Source organism: Aythya fuligula, chromosome 1, assembly GCF_009819795.1.
Source record: "Aythya fuligula isolate bAytFul2 chromosome 1, bAytFul2.pri, whole genome shotgun sequence".
NCBI classification, from domain to species: Eukaryota; Metazoa; Chordata; class Aves; order Anseriformes; family Anatidae; genus Aythya; species Aythya fuligula.
Genome location: NC_045559.1, coordinates 63738033 through 63755973, shown reverse-complemented (window position 1 = coordinate 63755973; position 17941 = coordinate 63738033). Strand labels below are relative to the sequence as shown.

The following is a 17941-nucleotide window of genomic DNA, read 5'->3' as shown; positions in this document are numbered from 1 at the left end:
ATTCCTTCTAAAAAGGAGCTGCTATTCACAGTTCTCTTGCAAGCACTTAGAGGTGGCTTTGGGGGATCGTGAAGCATTGCCGTATGTCCCCTGTGTCAGGGGAAGACCCTGGAGTGAACTCTAAGAGCACTCAAATCCCACACACTTATGATTTTAATGGAAAAATTTAAGAGAGACCTTTCTCCACCTCACTGCCTGCTGTGCCATTAATGTCTTGTGAGGGGGGGCCGGCTGAAGAGGAACCGGTGTTGTGTAGCAAGGTGAGAGATGGTTGTAGGGGAACGTGAAAAGGCATACGCAGAAACACAGGGGAGATGAAAGCACCTAAGATATTTTGGGGTAAGTGTACAAATGATCATTTTGGAGACTGTGCTGGTATGCTGCCTCCTTTCAAGAGACACTGCTGAGCAGCATCAGCTCAGTCCTACCTCACAGGAATGGAGTCCAGGGAAACCAGAGGAAATAATGTACTTTTGGCATGGGTACACTCTGGGAAGGAACATGGGATGGCTGTGGGTACATTGGTGTATACACACGCACACACACAAAGATAAAAGAGCTTCCTTGTCCTCATTAGGAGAGACTTTAGGCAGGGATTGTTTCTCTTGCAGGATGGAACAGGCTGTTTCAGCACTTAGGGGCTAGCTCTGTGCGCATTTCCATCTTCGTGTTGGACATAAGGTTCCTTTTCTGCCCACCTGGGTAAAAGCAATGACGAAATAAGGGCCATAAACATCGTGCTGGCCTATCCATATACAGTACGACAGGCTGCGGTACGTATTCATAAGGTAATAGTAACTAACGAGAAAATGTGTCCTGGTGTGGAAGACCAGGGATGAAGCCATACAGCTTGGAAGTCCTGTGTCATGGTGCTTGAATGCTCATCAGGCAACGTGAATTTTACTGTGTGGAATGGACTTGACATATTTATTCGCTTTTTTTTGCAGCCTTTATTTGCTTGACCAGCCTCATTAGCCCAGTTTCTACTCTTAATTTTTTGTCATAAATAAAACAGACAAGGACCCACAGCCATAGATTGGTAAGTTTAAAATGAATGAGCTAGGAGAATCAGAAAGAAACCAGTTTTCTTTGTGGGTCTAGGAACTGGCAGACAAAAATGGTAAGACCAGCCCTGACCTTCCAGGTTTCTACAGAGAGCGTGTGCCAAAGGGAAATGCAGCACAATGCTTTTGTGCCTAACATGAAAGACTATGCAGGGATCTACTTACAAAATTTCAAGAGGTAATAGGGTTGCATAATCCTTCGTAATAAGAAAATTCAATGAAGAGAGGGTATTCATTCAAGAGGAATCTGCAAGGATATCAGAAGAAATTGAATGTCTTCTTTTGCTCGGTAAGCAAGAATCCCGCATAGCTAGGAAACGCCTCCTCTTTTATCCAGCCATCATTGTGTCCCTTTGATTACGCTGCCACAGTACCTCGTATATATCATTTGCAAAGCTCTGCACATTAGTGAAGTAAACCTTACTGTTCCGTTGAAGGTGAATGCTAGGATGGCAGCCACCAGAAACAGGGAAATGGTGTCACAGAGTGATTAAATGACTTGTCCAAGGCCACGCAGGAAGCGGGGCAGGGGACGGGGGGGGGGGTGATCTCTGATTTTGAGCATCCTTGGCATTTAGCCCAATCTTCAGGTCATTAAATGCTGCTGCTCCTCTGTTTAGGAGAGATGATATCAAGAGGAAAACAATGGTGAAGATGATGAAAGTATGAATTCTGTTAAAATTATTTTCGCTGTAGATAATTTGTTGGTATTGTGTTTTTCAAAGTCCTGATTCTTTTCAGTCCATTCCAGAAAAAAAATAATAATGAATAATAATGGATTAATTATGTTATTATGGAATAAAGTGCTTCCCTTATCCACTTAGCAAGGTGCTCGGGCATTGCACAGAGAATTACAATTAAAGTGCAGCAATAGTAATTAAAATAAGCATGCATTATATAAACAAAGCAAAATGCAAATGAGTCAAGCCCTTGGATTTCATGGAAAGGTCTAATATTACAGGATTGAATTTTATATTTATTTAGATATTTACTTCAGTCAGAGTAGAGTGAAGCAATAAATTAGTATATTAATAGGCATACATGACACAGAAGGTAGTAACATCTTCAGGTGTTTCATCTGCAGAAAAAAAATACTGCAGAGTGTTCTTGTAACTTTTTTCTGAGAGGTTCTAATCCCTCTTCAATTTGCAACAGCTCACCGAAACTTGATGCAAGCAAATTGCTCCAGCCTTCTGGCCGGTAGGGACTTCACGTGTTTTTCCATTTGAGATTCTGTTCAAGGCATTTCCTTTCTCACAATTACATCTTCTCCTGGACAGGAGCTTCTCACAAGAAACCCAGGCAGTTCTCTCCATTTCTCGCATTGATCTCGTTCCCCAGCACGTACCTGGTCCAGGGCTTGCAAGGTAATGACTTTCTACCGGTATTCAGTATCCAAAGTATTATCAGTCAGAGAAGCAGGGAACACAGCTTAGGTTCCCAGCTATGATTTTGTGGTCTTATTATCATAAGTTTATGATAGTTTTGTGGTTTGTTTGTTTGTTTTTTCATTGGTTGGTTGATTTTTATACATACTTTTATAAGGCATTTATTACTATTGTCTCCGTTTTAGGAGGAGAATTTTAGGAGGAGAATACAAGGATACCTGAATACAACATAGACTGTTGGTGTTCAAGGTCAAGTCCTTGGAGCTCAAGGAATGGCAGATTTAATGTTGGCCAACCCACCTTAGTTAACCTAACATGTTCTCCCCTTCTTTCTGTTGACCTTAACCTGTGGCAGAATTTTGAGTGAAAGCACTACACCCAGTGGTGTTTCCCACTGTGTCCATCCTCATCCAGTTCTTAAGAAGGATAAGAAGAACATACAGAAGCATAACATACTCTTAAAAAAAATGAATTAAAGAGGGAAGGGAAGGGAAGGGAAGGGAAGGGAAGGGAAGGGAAGGGAAGGGAAGGGAAGGGAAGGGAAGGGAAGGGAAGGGAAGGGAAGGGAAGGGAAGGGAAGGGAAGGGAAGGGAAGGGAAGGGAAGGGAAGGGAAGGGAAGGGAAGGGAAGGGAAGGGAAGGGAAGGGAAGGGAAGGGAAGGGAAGGGAAGGGAAGGGAAGGGAAGGGAAGGGAAGGGAAGGGAAGGGAAGGGGAATGATCACAGTCTTATGTTGACACCTGTCCATTCTACTTTCTGGGGGGAAGATGGGTCTTTTCCACCCCCACCTGGAAGTTAGCAGCTGCTTAAGTAGAAATTCTTAAAACTACTTGCAAACAGCCTACAGACCAAAAATTTTCTGAAGGAATTAGATGAATAATTTCAAAATAGAGGATAGAATCAAGACAATCACAATGTACTCATGCATAATTCATGGGTGGGAAAAAAAATCTGCATCTCCTAAATGCTTCTTTCAGTCAGGCTTCTTTCACTTAAGGCCTCATCCAAAACTATTCAGATCAATGAGAGATGTTTCACCATCCTGAGACTAAGCCAAGTCAGTATCTACTTACACCTGTTAAATAGATGGATAAACTGAAGCAAAGGCCAAGTCAAATGTGTTGCCCACAATCACATAGGACACTGCTGTGGGGCTGTAAGCAGAAAGCACAGAGTCGAGAGCAGTGCTCCCTCTACTTCAGACGAGGATTGCCTGAAGGCAGGAGGAGCCCTCTGGCAGCCTGGGTTTGCTTCTGCACCTAAAGGCCAGGCGGTATAGTCAGCACTCTTACCCACGCTCTGTAACCTGAAATCTGTACCAAATGAACCACCTCTCTCATGTTATGGCTGTCAAATTGTTAATTCACACGGGTATCAAAAAATCAGAAGCAAAGGGAAAATATCTTGTTCTATAAATCAAACATAAAGAGCCGAGATGTGATAAGTTCAGTTTCTTTCATTGCTTCTTTTTTTTTTTTTCTCTTCAGTGGAGTACAGCTAAGCTGACATATAAATATTTTAAAACAGCTGCTCATCAAGAAAAAGGTACAAATTCGGTATTGTAGCCTTAGCTGAGATGTGTAGTTTTGACACATTTTAAAATCTTGAGTATATCTGAAATGTGCTATTGCAACCTTGCATTATTTACTGCAACTTAAAAGGAATCAAAGTCCCTCTTAGGAATGCATTTGCCTTTTTAATGTTGCTGAATGTTACATTATCTCCTGTCTTTTTCATGCAGTGAAGCTTTGCCCACTTAATTGATTAATTTTAGAGAGCAAAAGCTATGCAGAGACATTTATTCAGTGTCAGTCAGGTTTTTGTTTGAACTGACAGTTTTTGAGTCTTTTGTAAATACTGCAGTAAAGTGAAAAAGGTGGAATATGAGCATGATTCTCCAAATCCTATCTGACCAGTCCCACTGAATTAAACAGGGATTTTCAGATGAGACAAGTTTGTGTGATCTGACCTTGCATAATATACACGGGGGGGGGGGGGGGGGGGATAAAAAAGAATGGAAAAATGTTAAGTCGAAACTCATAGTCCAAGTAGAAAATTTTTCTGCAGTAGCAGAGATCAAATATAGTCAAGAAAATAAAAATTAAAAAATCCATGAACAGAATAAATTTCAGTTAAGGCTACAATATAGCATTTTTCTGATGAGCAGCTGTTTAATATATTTATATGTCAGCTTAGCTGTACTCCGCTGAAGAGAAAAAAAAAATGTAACGAAAGAAACCGAAGTATTCATCCTTACCACATCTCAGCATTTTATGTTCAGTTTCTAGAAGAAGATATTTTCCCTTTGCTTCTGATTCTGTGATACCCGTGTGAATTAACAATTTGACAGCCATAACATGAGAGAGAAAGTTCACCTTGTTGCAGATTTCAGGTTACAGAGTGTGGGTAAGAGTGCCGACTATACCGCCTGGCCTTTAGGTGCAGAAGCAAACCCAGGCTGCCAGAGGGCTCCTCCTGCCTTCAGGCAATCCTCGTCTGAAGTAGAGGGAGCACTGCTCTCGACTCTGTGCTTTCTGCTTGCAGCCCCAGAGCGGCGTCCTCTTTCACCTTGAAAGAGTGGCTTGTTTGGTCTGTGCTCCTGTTACGTAACAGGGGTAAGCAGATGCTGACTTTTCAGGGAAATTAAGGCCAGGACAAATCAATAAAGCATCTGGCCTGACGCGCTACATACCATGTAATCCCATGCAGCCATTGAAACTGGAACTTGAGTCTATGAACAATCTATCTCCAGAAATGCCCCTGGTGCAACTATGAAGGTAGTAAAAGGTAAAGAACCTGTCTCATTCCTTGATATTGTGTCCCAGTAGTTAATCCCTGTCAGTATTGACAAGTTGGAATGTTTTTCTCATTTGAATCTATGCTTTTTACTTTCCTGCCATGAATATTTACACAATTCTCCTCTAGGATAAAGAGCTCTCTAGTCCTAAAGCTTTTCTCTCCTTGAAGGTGACTGATCAGATCACCTGATATCTACCTGATATATAATGAATAATATCATTATTTTTAGCAAGCTAAACAGACTGAACTCTTTAAATGACACCATTTTTTAAAAAGTTAAGTCATTCTTTTGGATTTTGAGGTAATTCTTCATATTTGCTGATGAACAGTGTGGTCCACCTAGAGGCAGGCCAAATGTTTGCTGAAGAGGTCTCTGTGTTCCTGACTTGCTGCTCATTATTTATGGGGTCAGGCTTCTGCTCAGGTTAACCTTGGCCTTCAAATTTGCTTATCAATAGGATCGCTTGTGCTCAGACATGCTGACTTGTGATAAATATTTCTGTGGTGTATTTTAGCGTCCAAAAGAATTTTAAGGAGCAAATGAAGAGCCAAAAGGGAGAACCTGTGACTCAAAACTGAAAGAACTTGCTTCTGACTCTTCTTTCAGGAACATGATGGAATTGCTTCAGACAGCTGCCACCATCCACACTCCTGCAACTGACTCCGTACAGCCCAGCCTCTGACGGCACGGCCTCTGGCAAAGGACACAAGGGACCACTCTGCTTTGGAGGGCCCAGCTGCAGAAGGCAGGAGGTGGGTCAGATAATGGCAGAACACAGCTCTAGCTTTTGTGTAGTGTGTCTTAGCTTAACACAAGGAAGGTGTGATGATTACACACGGGCTCTGGGTGCATGCTACTTGGTCTTGTGAATTTCTTCACAAGTGGTGGGATTCTGGCAGTGTTTGAAGTGAATCTAGTAACAAAGCAACTGCTATACTGCTATAACCTTACAATATTTTAATTTGGCCAGAGATAAATTCCCTGCTGATTTGCTGGTTACTATATTTGCCTGTTTCCCCACGTAAAAGCATCCTATCAGACCTTTTCAGAGAGTGGGCGTAAGTATTTTCTCAAACAACACTACACTCATTTTTAAAGGATGGAAGAAAATAAAAAAAAAAGAAAAAGGAAAAACAAAAGCTCACAGCAGCTCTGCTCCTTATTTCTGTCCCATGCAGAGATGACAGTTGAGTTACTTCTTTGCCCTGCAGCACTCTCTGCAGCACTAATCTTGGGAAGGTGCAGAAAGAAATGGCAAAGGAAGAGGAGTTCTCATCAAAGGACAAGGGAATGAAAATTGATGGGGATTGGGAAACATGATACATAGGGAAACATGCAGAATTGATAGGGTGAGGGATGAATAGCCTGTTAGTCATCGGGGTGAGCAGAACTAGGCAGGGGGCAGGCTGATGTTTGGTCTGCAGGGCAAGACTGCTGTAGAAGCTGTGCAAGAGAAGTGAATGTTCAGAAGCAGGCAGGGAGGGGTGAGGACAGGAGGTATCTGAAGTGTTTCTCGGTAAACTGGAGAGATTGGCTGAATGTTTGACATAAAGACATGCAGAGTGTGGTTGAAAGGAAGACTCAAAAGAGTTAATAGTTAGGTTGAAATCCACTGTGTAAGACCTTAAGAACATATAAATTATCAGCCAAAAGCAGATATCTAGGAAAAAGAACTACAGTGGGAGCAGCACAAAGTGATACTTTCCCCAGATATGCCTCCAAACAGAATTCCTGAGCCGGAGCTGATATCCGTGCAATAAAAAGCCCCTCAGTACATTTCTACCAGCTTGACTGGTCTCCCTTTGAGCCTGTCTGAATTTTTAGCACCTACATCACCCTGTAGCAGGGAGTCTCAGAGTTTTGTTCCAGTTGTACTTACCTGGCACGCTTTCCGTACAGAACTGAGGAATGATGGCAGCATCACATACCTGAATGAGGGATCGAGGCCACATGTGCAAACAGCACCTTCCCTCCACAGATCTCACAGCACAGGAGCCTGTAGGTACCTGGCCCTGGGTCAAAAGACAAAACTAGTCCTTCCATTGACTCTGTCTTAGTTTCAGGTCTGTATCCCAAAGTAGCCAGTGTCATTTGCTGATGTCTTAAGTTATGTTTTGTTTAAAAGCTTCCCATCTGCCTAGGTTTGTACTCTGTTTCATACACATTTAAATTATTGCTGGATGGATGTGATACAGCGATGATTTTGGAAACATTCTCATTGTTTTTTAATTTCCTATGTGCTGTGTTTTTGTGTTTTTTTACAGAGATCAGCACAAAAAGGCAAAACACAACCAACTGTGACAGAATATATAAAACAGCATGAGCTGCCTACAGATAAATGAAAACAGTCCAAAATAATAGAGACCGATGTGAATCATGACCAATAAGCCTATTTGTAATAATAAACATGTCATCTATGTCAGATAAACACATCACAAATATTTATTAAGATAACAAACTGATTATTAATAGACAGACATCCCAAATTCAGATCGTGTCTCTCAGTCCTAGTACATATGAATTAGCAGCCGAATCTCCCCAAATAAATCCAGCTCTCTCATGCAGGTCATCATACCTAACAGGTTTTTAAGAGAGAGAGAGAGAGAGTAGGAAGAAGGAGAGAACAGACGAACATATTTTCCTTTTCTACCAGTATGACAGTTTAGAGGGATCAGGCTGCATTAGTGCTACTAAAGATGATAGAAATATGATGATCATAAGAAAAAAATGGAGGCAGGGCTGAGGGAGAGGCTTCCCCTGGTATCTGAAACTCTGACCCCAATCCTATAAGCTGCTCCAGGCAAGCAGGCACATGAGACATCATTTTGAAGTCAGTGGGTTCAGGCCATGCACAAAAGTCTGTCTAACTGGAGCAGCTGCCTGCAGTTGCGTACTTTTATCGGTCTTTCAGATACAGATACACTCTGTTGATACTCCATTAGCTTTGCTCTCTTGAAAAAAAAAAGGGGGGGGGACATAGTGTTCTTTCACCCTGGTGGTTGCAGAATGAAGCCAGTGAGGTTAAAAAGTGACATCGAGTCCGTTTTCAGGAGGAGCTAAATAAAAAGTTGTTTCTCGTTGCAAACCTGGAACTAATGCATCAGGCAGGTGATGGATATACAGTCCCAAGCTTCTGAAATGGAGAGGCTGGGCTGTAGCAGCAGCAGGAATTCTTCCATAATGTACACCCTGTGTTTCACAGCATAGATTTCAGGACATAAGCGGTATTATACCAAGCTGAATAGAACAGGTGTAGAAAACAAACAAACAAAACAAAACAAAAAAACTGCATGTGACTGAAACAATGTGGTTTGGGGCATTAATTTGTTGTATTTCCATCCCTTCCATGCAGGCAATGCTGCATGCTTAAGGCCAAGCAACCTGGTTGTATTCAGAGAAACCGTAACACTCTCAGCGTGACAGTCTGCCTGTCCTGGCTGGGGCTCCAAAGAGGAGTAGGAGCAAAAACTACCTCATCATTGCTCCTGCAGGCTCAGCTAAACCCAAGGAGTTACTGTGATGGGAGCCCACGTGGAGATGAGATTCTGGCAACTGCTGGCATTTTTACCGCCGTGCTAATTAACCCTCTTCATCCTTGCTGGCACTTCCAGTGGCGTTACTGCTGCTTCAGCCGAACTGGTAGCTAGCTCTGACTGGGACGTGTCCCTGCTTGAACAGCGATGCTGCAGCCATCAGACCGTTCATTCAGCAGGCTCCTGGAAAGTGCAAATGCTCTTTTATGGGAAATGCAGAGCTAAAGGCAACGGTTCGCTACGTGACAGTAAAGCCAGAGAGTGAAGCTCTCATTGACTTTAGTGGGAGCCAAGCTCTCGCCCTGAGTGATGTCTGCGTTGCTTTTCTAGTGGTTCTGAAGTAGCAGTGAGTCAATGTGGAACAATGTGCTACAGTTTGCATGGCTATCGGGGATAATGTCCTAAATAAAATCAGGAGCCATCAGCTGTAAATACTACTCAGCACAATAAAGAGAAGGGGCTGCCCCTCATCCCTGCTGGAGCCAATGCTCCATAACTGCCAGGTCAGTCTGAATTTTAAGGGATATTCTTGTAGCTGTTTTATATTTTTATTTGCTTTCTGGTAAGTCCTCCTCGCTCATTTCAAGCTACCCAAACAAATTCCTCCTCTTCCTCTGTGATCATCCATTCTCATCCTTTCAGATATTCTTTCCTACTCACAGCTGTTTTGTTTTGTTTGTTTGTTTGTTTGTTTTGAAGGTCCTGAGTCCTTTGCTTCTTTTCCTCACAGGCCAGCTTCTTGCTCCTAATGCTGTTTGACTTGACCTGTCCTGGCCTTCTCTGTGCTTAGCCTACTTCCCTGCCAGCTGGAAAGGTCACGGCTGGAAGGCCCCCTCCCCGTACACCACCACATCCATCACCACCTGCTTTTAAAGGCAGGATTACCCCAAGGCTCTTGCAGGCAGAGGAGACCTGTGCGGTCTCGGCAGTCAGAGCAGGATGCAGCTTGTCACTGCAATTCCAGCACAGCATCCCTGCCTGGCAGCAAAATGCTCTGACAAAAACGGATAGAGAGGGCTGCCTGAACAACCTGATTGGATTTTGGGGCTCAGCCTTGATTCTTGGCATCCAACGGGACATATTCATGATCAGTATGGATTTGAGATCATGTCTTTGGTTTTGATTGAAACTCAGCCTAAACTGAGAGATTCGGAGCTTGGCTGGCATCCTATCTTCCTTCCTGCTGAAAATTCTTTGTTCCTGGCTCATTTTAGTGGATGTGCTCACCCACTACAGAAGGTCACAGTGAAACTGATGTAGTTAATTGTTTGTCATAAATTGTTAATTTGCCAAAATAAGCACTCAGTCAATGCAAAATTATTTGTGAATTTTAAATGCTCTCACTGAACATTATGGACATTTAAAACAATGAGGACAAGATAGGAATGCCAAAATACTTTTTTTTTTTTTTTTCCCCAACAAATTGTTTGGATATCCCAGTTTCACAGATGAAGTCCTAAGGCTGGTAGGAAGAGAGGGGAGAGTCCTGTGCCATCACCCAGGTACAGCCCTTCTGTTTCAGCAGTTCCTGATCAGGATGCTGAGATGGACCACAACAGAACCGTGTCACATACCACAGAGGTGGCACGGATGTAGTGTAGTCCACAATGTAGGACGCAAATGTAGTCCATTTCTCAGGGAAGAAGCATTAGCACTGGAGCACTGTCCTGGTTTCAGTTAGCACAGAATTAATTTTCTTCCTAGTAGCTGGTGGAATGCTGTGTTTTGGCTTAGAATGAGAAGAGTGCTGATAACACCCCGATGCTTTAATTGTTGCAGAGCAGTGCTTATACTAAGCCAAGGACATCTCAGCCTTTGCTCTGTCCTGCCAACGGGCAGGCTGGGGGGTGCAGTAAGAGCTGGGAGGGGACAGACCCAGGACAGGTGACCCAAACTAGCCAAAGGGGTATTCCATACCATCTGACGTCATGCTAAACAATATATAGGGGTGGCTAGCCGGGGGGAGGGGGCCGGACTGCTCGGGGTTAGGCTGGGCATCGGTCAGCGGGTGGTGAGCAATTGCATTGTGCATCACTTGTTTGTACATACTATTATTACTTTCGTATTATCACCATTGTATCATCATTATTATTATTATTATTATTATTTTCCTGTCTTATTAAACTGTCTTTATCTCAACTCACGGGCTTCACTTTCCATTTCTCTCCCCCGTCCCAGAGAGGGAGGGGGGAGGGTGAGCGAACGGCTGCGTGGTGTTCAGCTGCCAGCCGGGTTAAACCACGACAGTCTTTTTGGCGCCCAACGTGGGGCACGAAAGGTTGAGATAACGGCAGATCTGACCAGAGTGTGTTAAACTAAAATTGGTATAAGTATTAGACCTGCTTAATAGTCACTTGTCATAATGCTGATTGCTTTAATCTCAACTGTGCTGCGCCTGTTTTCCAAATTGAGTATTATAGCACGTTATTTTCCGTATGTGCTCTCTGTCATGTTGTTTATCCTCTCCGGGCCCTGGTTTCAGACCATTATGGTACTGTGTGTTGTATCAGTGGCTTATGAGATGATGAAATATCTGGCCATGACTCTAACCTGGTATTTGTACTCAGTAACATCTTCGATTCTATACTTTGGAAACTGTATTTTGGAAACTATTAGCAATTGTATCTGTTGCCTTTTTTCATTAGGGAGTCAATCTGTGGAGGGGAAAGGGGAAGATAATTTTTCTTACTTGATCACTCTCCCTTTCTCCTTCACCACCCCTGTACCCTCCTTGATCACTCTCCCTTCCTCCTTCACCACCCTCTTATCCTCCGAGTTTATTACAATAGCTCTCCAAGATATTGAATATCCTTGGGATACTCAGACCAGCATAGTCCTGTTGTTCTGCCTCCTGAATGCACTTCAGGTTCTGCTTAAAGTTAAACAACTACTTAGGAAGCTCATCCGGAGATCTGCCCGGAGGCAGTATAGTTGTGGGTGGCAGGGAGTATGGGAGGATATGGGCAGGCATCTAGACCAGTTGGCACCCCCAGTGTTTTGGAAATTCACCCCTGAACAAGTGCAAAATCCTCAAAAACTGGCAGAATGCTTGAATAAAAGGTGTCGCGATTCGGGAAGTTCCAAAGTAACACAAATCATTGTAACATGCTGGGGCCTGGCTTACGCCTATCGAGCTGCCATGGATACTGCTATCAACTTAGTGACAGACCCTGCGGCCACTCCAAGTCCCGTGACAGATCCAACGGCCACTGTGACCCCTACGGTGGACTCTGCAGCCGCTCCAGTCCCAGCTTCTGCAGATGCTCCAGTCCCAGCTTCTGCAGATGCTCCAGTCCCAGCTCCTGCAGCCACTCCAGTCCCAGCTCCTGCAGCCGCTCCAGTCCCAGCTCCTGCAGCCGCTCCAGTCCCAGCTCCTGAAGCCGCTCCAGCTCCAGCTCCTGAAGCCGCCCCAGTCCCAGTTCCTGCAGTCGCTCCAGTTCCAGCTCCGGCCGCTACTCCAGTCCCAGTTCCTGCAACTGCTCCAGTCCCAGCTCCTGAAGTCGCTCCAGCTCCAGCTCCTGAAGCCGCTCCAGCTCCAGCTCCTACTGCTGCTCCAGTCCCAGCTCCTGCAACTGCTCCAGCTCCAACTCCAGCTCCTGTAGCCGCTACAGCTCCGGTTCCTGCAACTGCTCCAGCTCCTGTAGCCGCTCCAGCTCCTGTGGCCGTGTCAGAGAAACGAGCTGTAGCAGTGCAAGTTGACCCTGCAGAGGGCATTCCAACCCCTGTGGCAGACCCTGTAACAAAGTCAGAGAAACGAGCAGTAGCAGTGCAAGCTGCCCCTGTAGAGAAGGTGAAAATATGGTATAGAAATTCAAGTCGTTTAGAACGCAGAGAGTCTTCTGCCAATCCAGGTAAGGCTTCTGCCAAAACTAAGTATAGAGATGACGAAGATGATGACGACGCTGGGCCGTCAAGGATTCAGGAGGAGGAAGATGAGGATGCCGAAAGAGCAACAGTAACTACCCGAAGCCTAAACGAGCGCGAGCTACGAGATGTGCGAAAAGATTTTGGTCGCTGTATAGGTGAGCAGCTTGTCACCTGGCTGCTCCGGTGCTGGGACTCTGGAGCCAATTGTGTGGAATTAGACGGCAGGGAAGCCAAGCGGCTGGGATCCCTTGCTCGAGACGCCGGCATTGACAAAGCAATTGCAGATGGAGCACGACCCACCAGCCTCTGGAGGCGTCTCCTCTCAGCTGTGAGGGAAAGGTATCCCTTCAAGGAAGATATTTTATGTCTACCAGGCAAGTGGACCACTATGGAGAAGGGAATCCAGTACCTGAGGGAATTAGCCGTACGGGAAGTGATTTATGAGGATCCAGACCTCAAACAAACATCCACAGATCCAGATGAAGTCAAGTGTACACGACCCATGTGGCGGAAGTTTGTACGGAGTGCACCATCATCATATGCCAGCTCACTGGCAATAATGGCCTGGAAAGAGGATGAGGAACCCACAGTGGGTGAAGTGGCTAAACAACTCCGGCAGTACGAAGAAAGTCTCTCCTCTTCCTTACAGGCCTGCGTCTCAGCTGTGGAGAAACTTTCTGAAAAGGTTCACCAACTTGAAGAGAATCTATTGTCCTCCCCACCTGAACCAACCAGTGCCCACCGACCAAAGGAGAACACTTGGGAGAAACTTTCTGAAAAGGTTCACCAACTTGAAGAGAGATTATTCTCCTTCGCACCTGTACAAAGCAGTGTCTCAGCTGTCAGGGGTAGGCGTTCACCCACACAAGGAAGACGATATGGTGGGTACTCACCCCGTGCCACCCTGTGGTTTTACTTACGAGACCATGGAGAGGACATGAGAAAGTGGGATGGAAAATCTACCGCGACCCTAGAGGCACGGGTACGTGAGTTGCAAAAGAAAACAATCAGGAAAAAGGGATTCTCCGAAAAGTTTGCTGCTCCAACTTCCAGCAGACAGTCCTTCAAACACAGAATCGAGGAAGATTCTGACCAGGATTAGGGGGGCCCTGCCTCCAGCCAGGGGGAGGAAAGGGACAATCGAGTTTATTGGACTGTGTGGATTCGATGGCCTGGCACATCACGCGCACAGAAGTATAAGGCTTTAGTAGACACCGGTGCACAATGTACTATAATGCCATCGAGCTATAAAGGACCAGAGCCCATCTATATTTGTGGAGTGACAGGGGGATCTCAGCAGTTGACTGTATTGGAGGCTGAAGTGAGTCTGACTGGGAATGAGTGGGAAAAGCACCGCATTGTGACTGGTCCGGATGCTCCATGTATCCTTGGCATAGACTATCTTAGAAGAGGATACTGCAAGGACCCAAAAGGGTTCCGGTGGGCTTTTGGTATTGCTGCCTTAGAGACAGAGGGCATTAAACAATTATCTACCTTGCCTGGTCTCTCAGAGGACCCCTCTGTTGTGGGGTTGCTGAGGGTCGAAGAACAGCAAGTGCCAATTGCTACCACAACTGTGCACCGGCGGCAATATCGCACCAACCGAGACTCCCTGATTCCCATCCATAAGCTAATTCGTCAATTGGAGAGCCAAGGAGTGATCAGCAAGACTCATTCACCTTTCAATAGTCCCATATGGCCAGTGCGAAAGTCTAATGGCGAGTGGAGACTAACAGTGGACTATCGCGGCCTGAACGAAGTCACGCCACCACTGAGTGCTGCAGTGCCGGACATGCTGGAACTTCAGTACGAACTTGAATCGAAGGCAGCCAAGTGGTACGCCACAATTGATATCGCTAATGCATTTTTCTCCATCCCTCTAGCAGCAGAGTGCAGGCCACAATTTGCCTTCACTTGGAGGGGAGTCCAATATACCTGGAATAGGCTGCCCCAGGGGTGGAAACACAGCCCTACCATTTGCCATGGGCTGATCCAGTCTGCACTAGAGCAGGGGGAAGCTCCTGAACACCTGCAGTACATCGATGACATTATTGTGTGGGGTGACACAGCAGAGGAAGTTTTCGAGAAAGGGAAGAAAATAGTCCAAATCCTTCTGAAAGCCGGTTTTGCCATAAAACAAAATAAAGTCAAAGGACCTGCACGGGAGATCCAGTTTTTAGGAATAAAATGGCAAGATGGACGTCGTCAAATCCCAATGGATGTGATCAACAAAATAACAGCTATGTCTCCACCAACTAACAAAAAAGAAACACAGACTTTCCTAGGTGTTGTGGGGTTTTGGAGAATGCACATCCCAAATTACAGTCTGATTGTAAACCCACTCTACCAAGTAACTCGTAAGAAGAATGAGTTTGAATGGGGCCCTGAACAACGACAAGCCTTTGAACAAATCAAGCAGGAAATAGTTCATGCAGTAGCCCTTGGGCCAGTTCGAACAGGACCAGATGTAAAGAATGTGCTCTACACTGCAGCCGGGGAGAACGGCCCCACCTGGAGCCTCTGGCAGAAAGAACCTGGGGAAACTCGAGGTCGGCCTCTGGGGTTTTGGAGTCGGGGATACAGAGGATCTGAGGCCCGCTATACTCCAACTGAAAAGGAGATATTGGCAGCATATGAAGGAGTTCGATCTGCTTCAGAGGTGGTCGGTACTGAAGTGCAGCTCCTCCTAGCACCCCGATTACCGGTACTAGGCTGGATGTTCAAGGGAAGGGTCCCCTCTACGCATCATGCAACTGATGCTACATGGAGCAAGTGGGTTGCACTGATTACTCAGCGGGCTCGAATAGGAAACCCCAGTCGCCCAGGAATATTGGAAGTGATCATGGACTGGCCAGAAGGCAAATACTTTGGGATATCATCAGAGGAGGAGGTGGGTCGTGCTGAAGAAGCGCCACTGTACAACCAGTTGCCAGAGAATGAAAAGAAATATGCCCTGTTCACTGATGGGTCCTGTCGTATTGTGGGGAAGCATCGGAGATGGAAGGCTGCTGTATGGAGTCCTACGCGACGAGTTGCAGAAGCTGCTGAGGGAGAAGGTGAATCGAGTCAGTTTGCAGAAGTGAAAGCCATTCAGCTGGCTTTAGACATTGCTGAACGAGAAAAATGGCCAGTTCTCTATCTCTACACCGATTCATGGATGGTAGCAAATGCCCTGTGGGGATGGTTACAGCAATGGAAGCAAAACAACTGGCAGCGTAGGGGCAAACCTATCTGGGCTGCTGCATTGTGGCAAGATATTGCTGCTCGGGTACAGAACCTGGCTGTGAAAGTACGCCACGTAGATGCTCATGTGCCCAAGAATCGGGCTACTGAAGAACATCAAAACAACCAGCAGGTGGATCAGGCTGCTAAGATTGAAGTAGCTCAGGTGGACCTGGATTGGCAGCATAAAGGTGAATTATTTATAGCCCGATGGGCCCATGACACCTCAGGCCATCAAGGTAGAGATGCAACATACAGATGGGCTCGTGATCGAGGGGTGGACTTGACCATGGACGCTATAGCACAGGTTATTCATGACTGTGAAACATGTGCTGCAATCAAGCAAGCCAAACGGTCAAAGCCTCTTTGGTATGGAGGACGATGGCTGAAATATAAATATGGAGAGGCCTGGCAGATTGATTACATCACACTCCCTCAAACTCGCAATGGCAAGCGCCACGTACTTACAATGGTGGAAGCAACCACCGGATGGCTGGAAACATATCCTGTGCCTCATGCTACCGCCCGGAACACTATTCTGGGCCTTGAAAAGCAAGTCCTATGGCGACATGGCACCCCAGAAAGAATAGAATCAGACAATGGGACTCACTTCCGAAACAACCTTATAGACACTTGGGCCAAAGAACATGGTATTGAATGGGTGTATCACATCCCCTATCATGCACCAGCCTCCGGGAAAGTTGAACGATACAATGGACTGCGAAAGACTACCTTGAAAGCAATGGGCGCTGGGACGTTCAAAAACTGGGATACGCATTTGGCAAAGGCCACCTGGTTAGTCAATACTAGGGGATCTACCAACCGAGCTGGACCTGCCCAATCAAACCTGTTACGTACTGTAGATGGGGATAAAGTTCCTGTAGTGCATGTAAAAAATATGCTGGGTAAAACAGTCTGGGCTACTCCTGCCTCAGGAAAAGGCAAACCTATTCGTGGAATTGTTTTCGCTCAGGGACCTGGATATACTTGGTGGGTAATGCAAAAGAACGGAGAGGTCCGGTGTGTACCTCAAGGAGATTTAATACTGGGTGAGAATAGCCCATGAACTGAATTGCACCATGTTAAATAGTATATTATACTGTATATTATCACTACCATGATTACTATAGGTGACTAATTAGAATGTATGGAAAAGAGTGTAACCTGAGCATGACATAAATGGTATGGAATAAGGGGTGGATAGATGTCCTGGTTTCAGTTAGCACAGAATTAATTTTCTTCCTAGTAGCTGGTGGAATGCTGTGTTTTGGCTTAGAATGAGAAGAGTGCTGATAACACCCCGATGCTTTAATTGTTGCAGAGCAGTGCTTATACTAAGCCAAGGACATCTCAGCCTTTGCTCTGTCCTGCCAACGGGCAGGCTGGGGGGTGCAGTAAGAGCTGGGAGGGGACAGACCCAGGACAGGTGACCCAAACTAGCCAAAGGGGTATTCCATACCATCTGACGTCAGGCTAAACAATATATAGGGGTGGCTAGCCGGGGGGAGGGGGCCGGACTGCTCGGGGTTAGGCTGGGCATCGGTCAGCGGGTGGTGAGCAATTGCATTGTGCATCACTTGTTTGTACATACTATTATTACTTTCGTATTATCACCATTGTATCATCATTATTATTATTGTTATTATTATTTTCCTGTCTTATTAAACTGTCTTTATCTCAACTCACGGGCTTCACTTTCCATTTCTCTCCCCCGTCCCAGAGAGGGAGGGGGGAGGGTGAGCGAACGGCTGCGTGGTGTTCAGCTGCCAGCCGGGTTAAACCACGACAAGCACAAACCCTTTTCCCCCCTTTCTCGGGCTCCAGTCTGTATGAAACTCTCCAGACTTGTGAGTTTTGAGGGTGTGTTTTTTCTAAGCCTTCTGTCTTCTCCCAAGAGCAGGGAATAAATAAATACAAGGGGTAGTTATTTATTGATGCTTAACCTTAAAAGAAGAATGAGCTACACAGTTTAGCTAGCACATAAAAGCACTGTTAGAAATATTTATTAAATAAATGCACTGATTCTTTTATGGAACAATGACAAGATTCTCACTGTTAAAATGAATGTC

At 45.4% G+C, this 17941-nt stretch overlaps 1 protein-coding gene across 6 annotated transcripts in view; it reads left to right on the top strand.

Annotated features, from left to right (window-relative positions):
- The window catches only part of WASHC1 (WASH complex subunit 1), a 63712-nt gene that overhangs the window by 1567 nt on the left and 44204 nt on the right, over window positions 1–17941 (top strand). For 3 of the 6 annotated variants that reach the window (XM_032207700.1, XM_032207695.1, XM_032207696.1), the window contains exons 2-3: window positions 2345–2431; window positions 5857–6002. The gene's annotated coding sequence lies outside the window, so the exon portion shown is untranslated. Of the gene's footprint in view, window positions 1–2344; window positions 2432–5216; window positions 5238–5856; window positions 6003–9098; window positions 9287–17941 lie in introns of those variants that run through there. The other 3 variants (XM_032207697.1, XM_032207698.1, XM_032207701.1) reach the window with 3 other exon arrangements.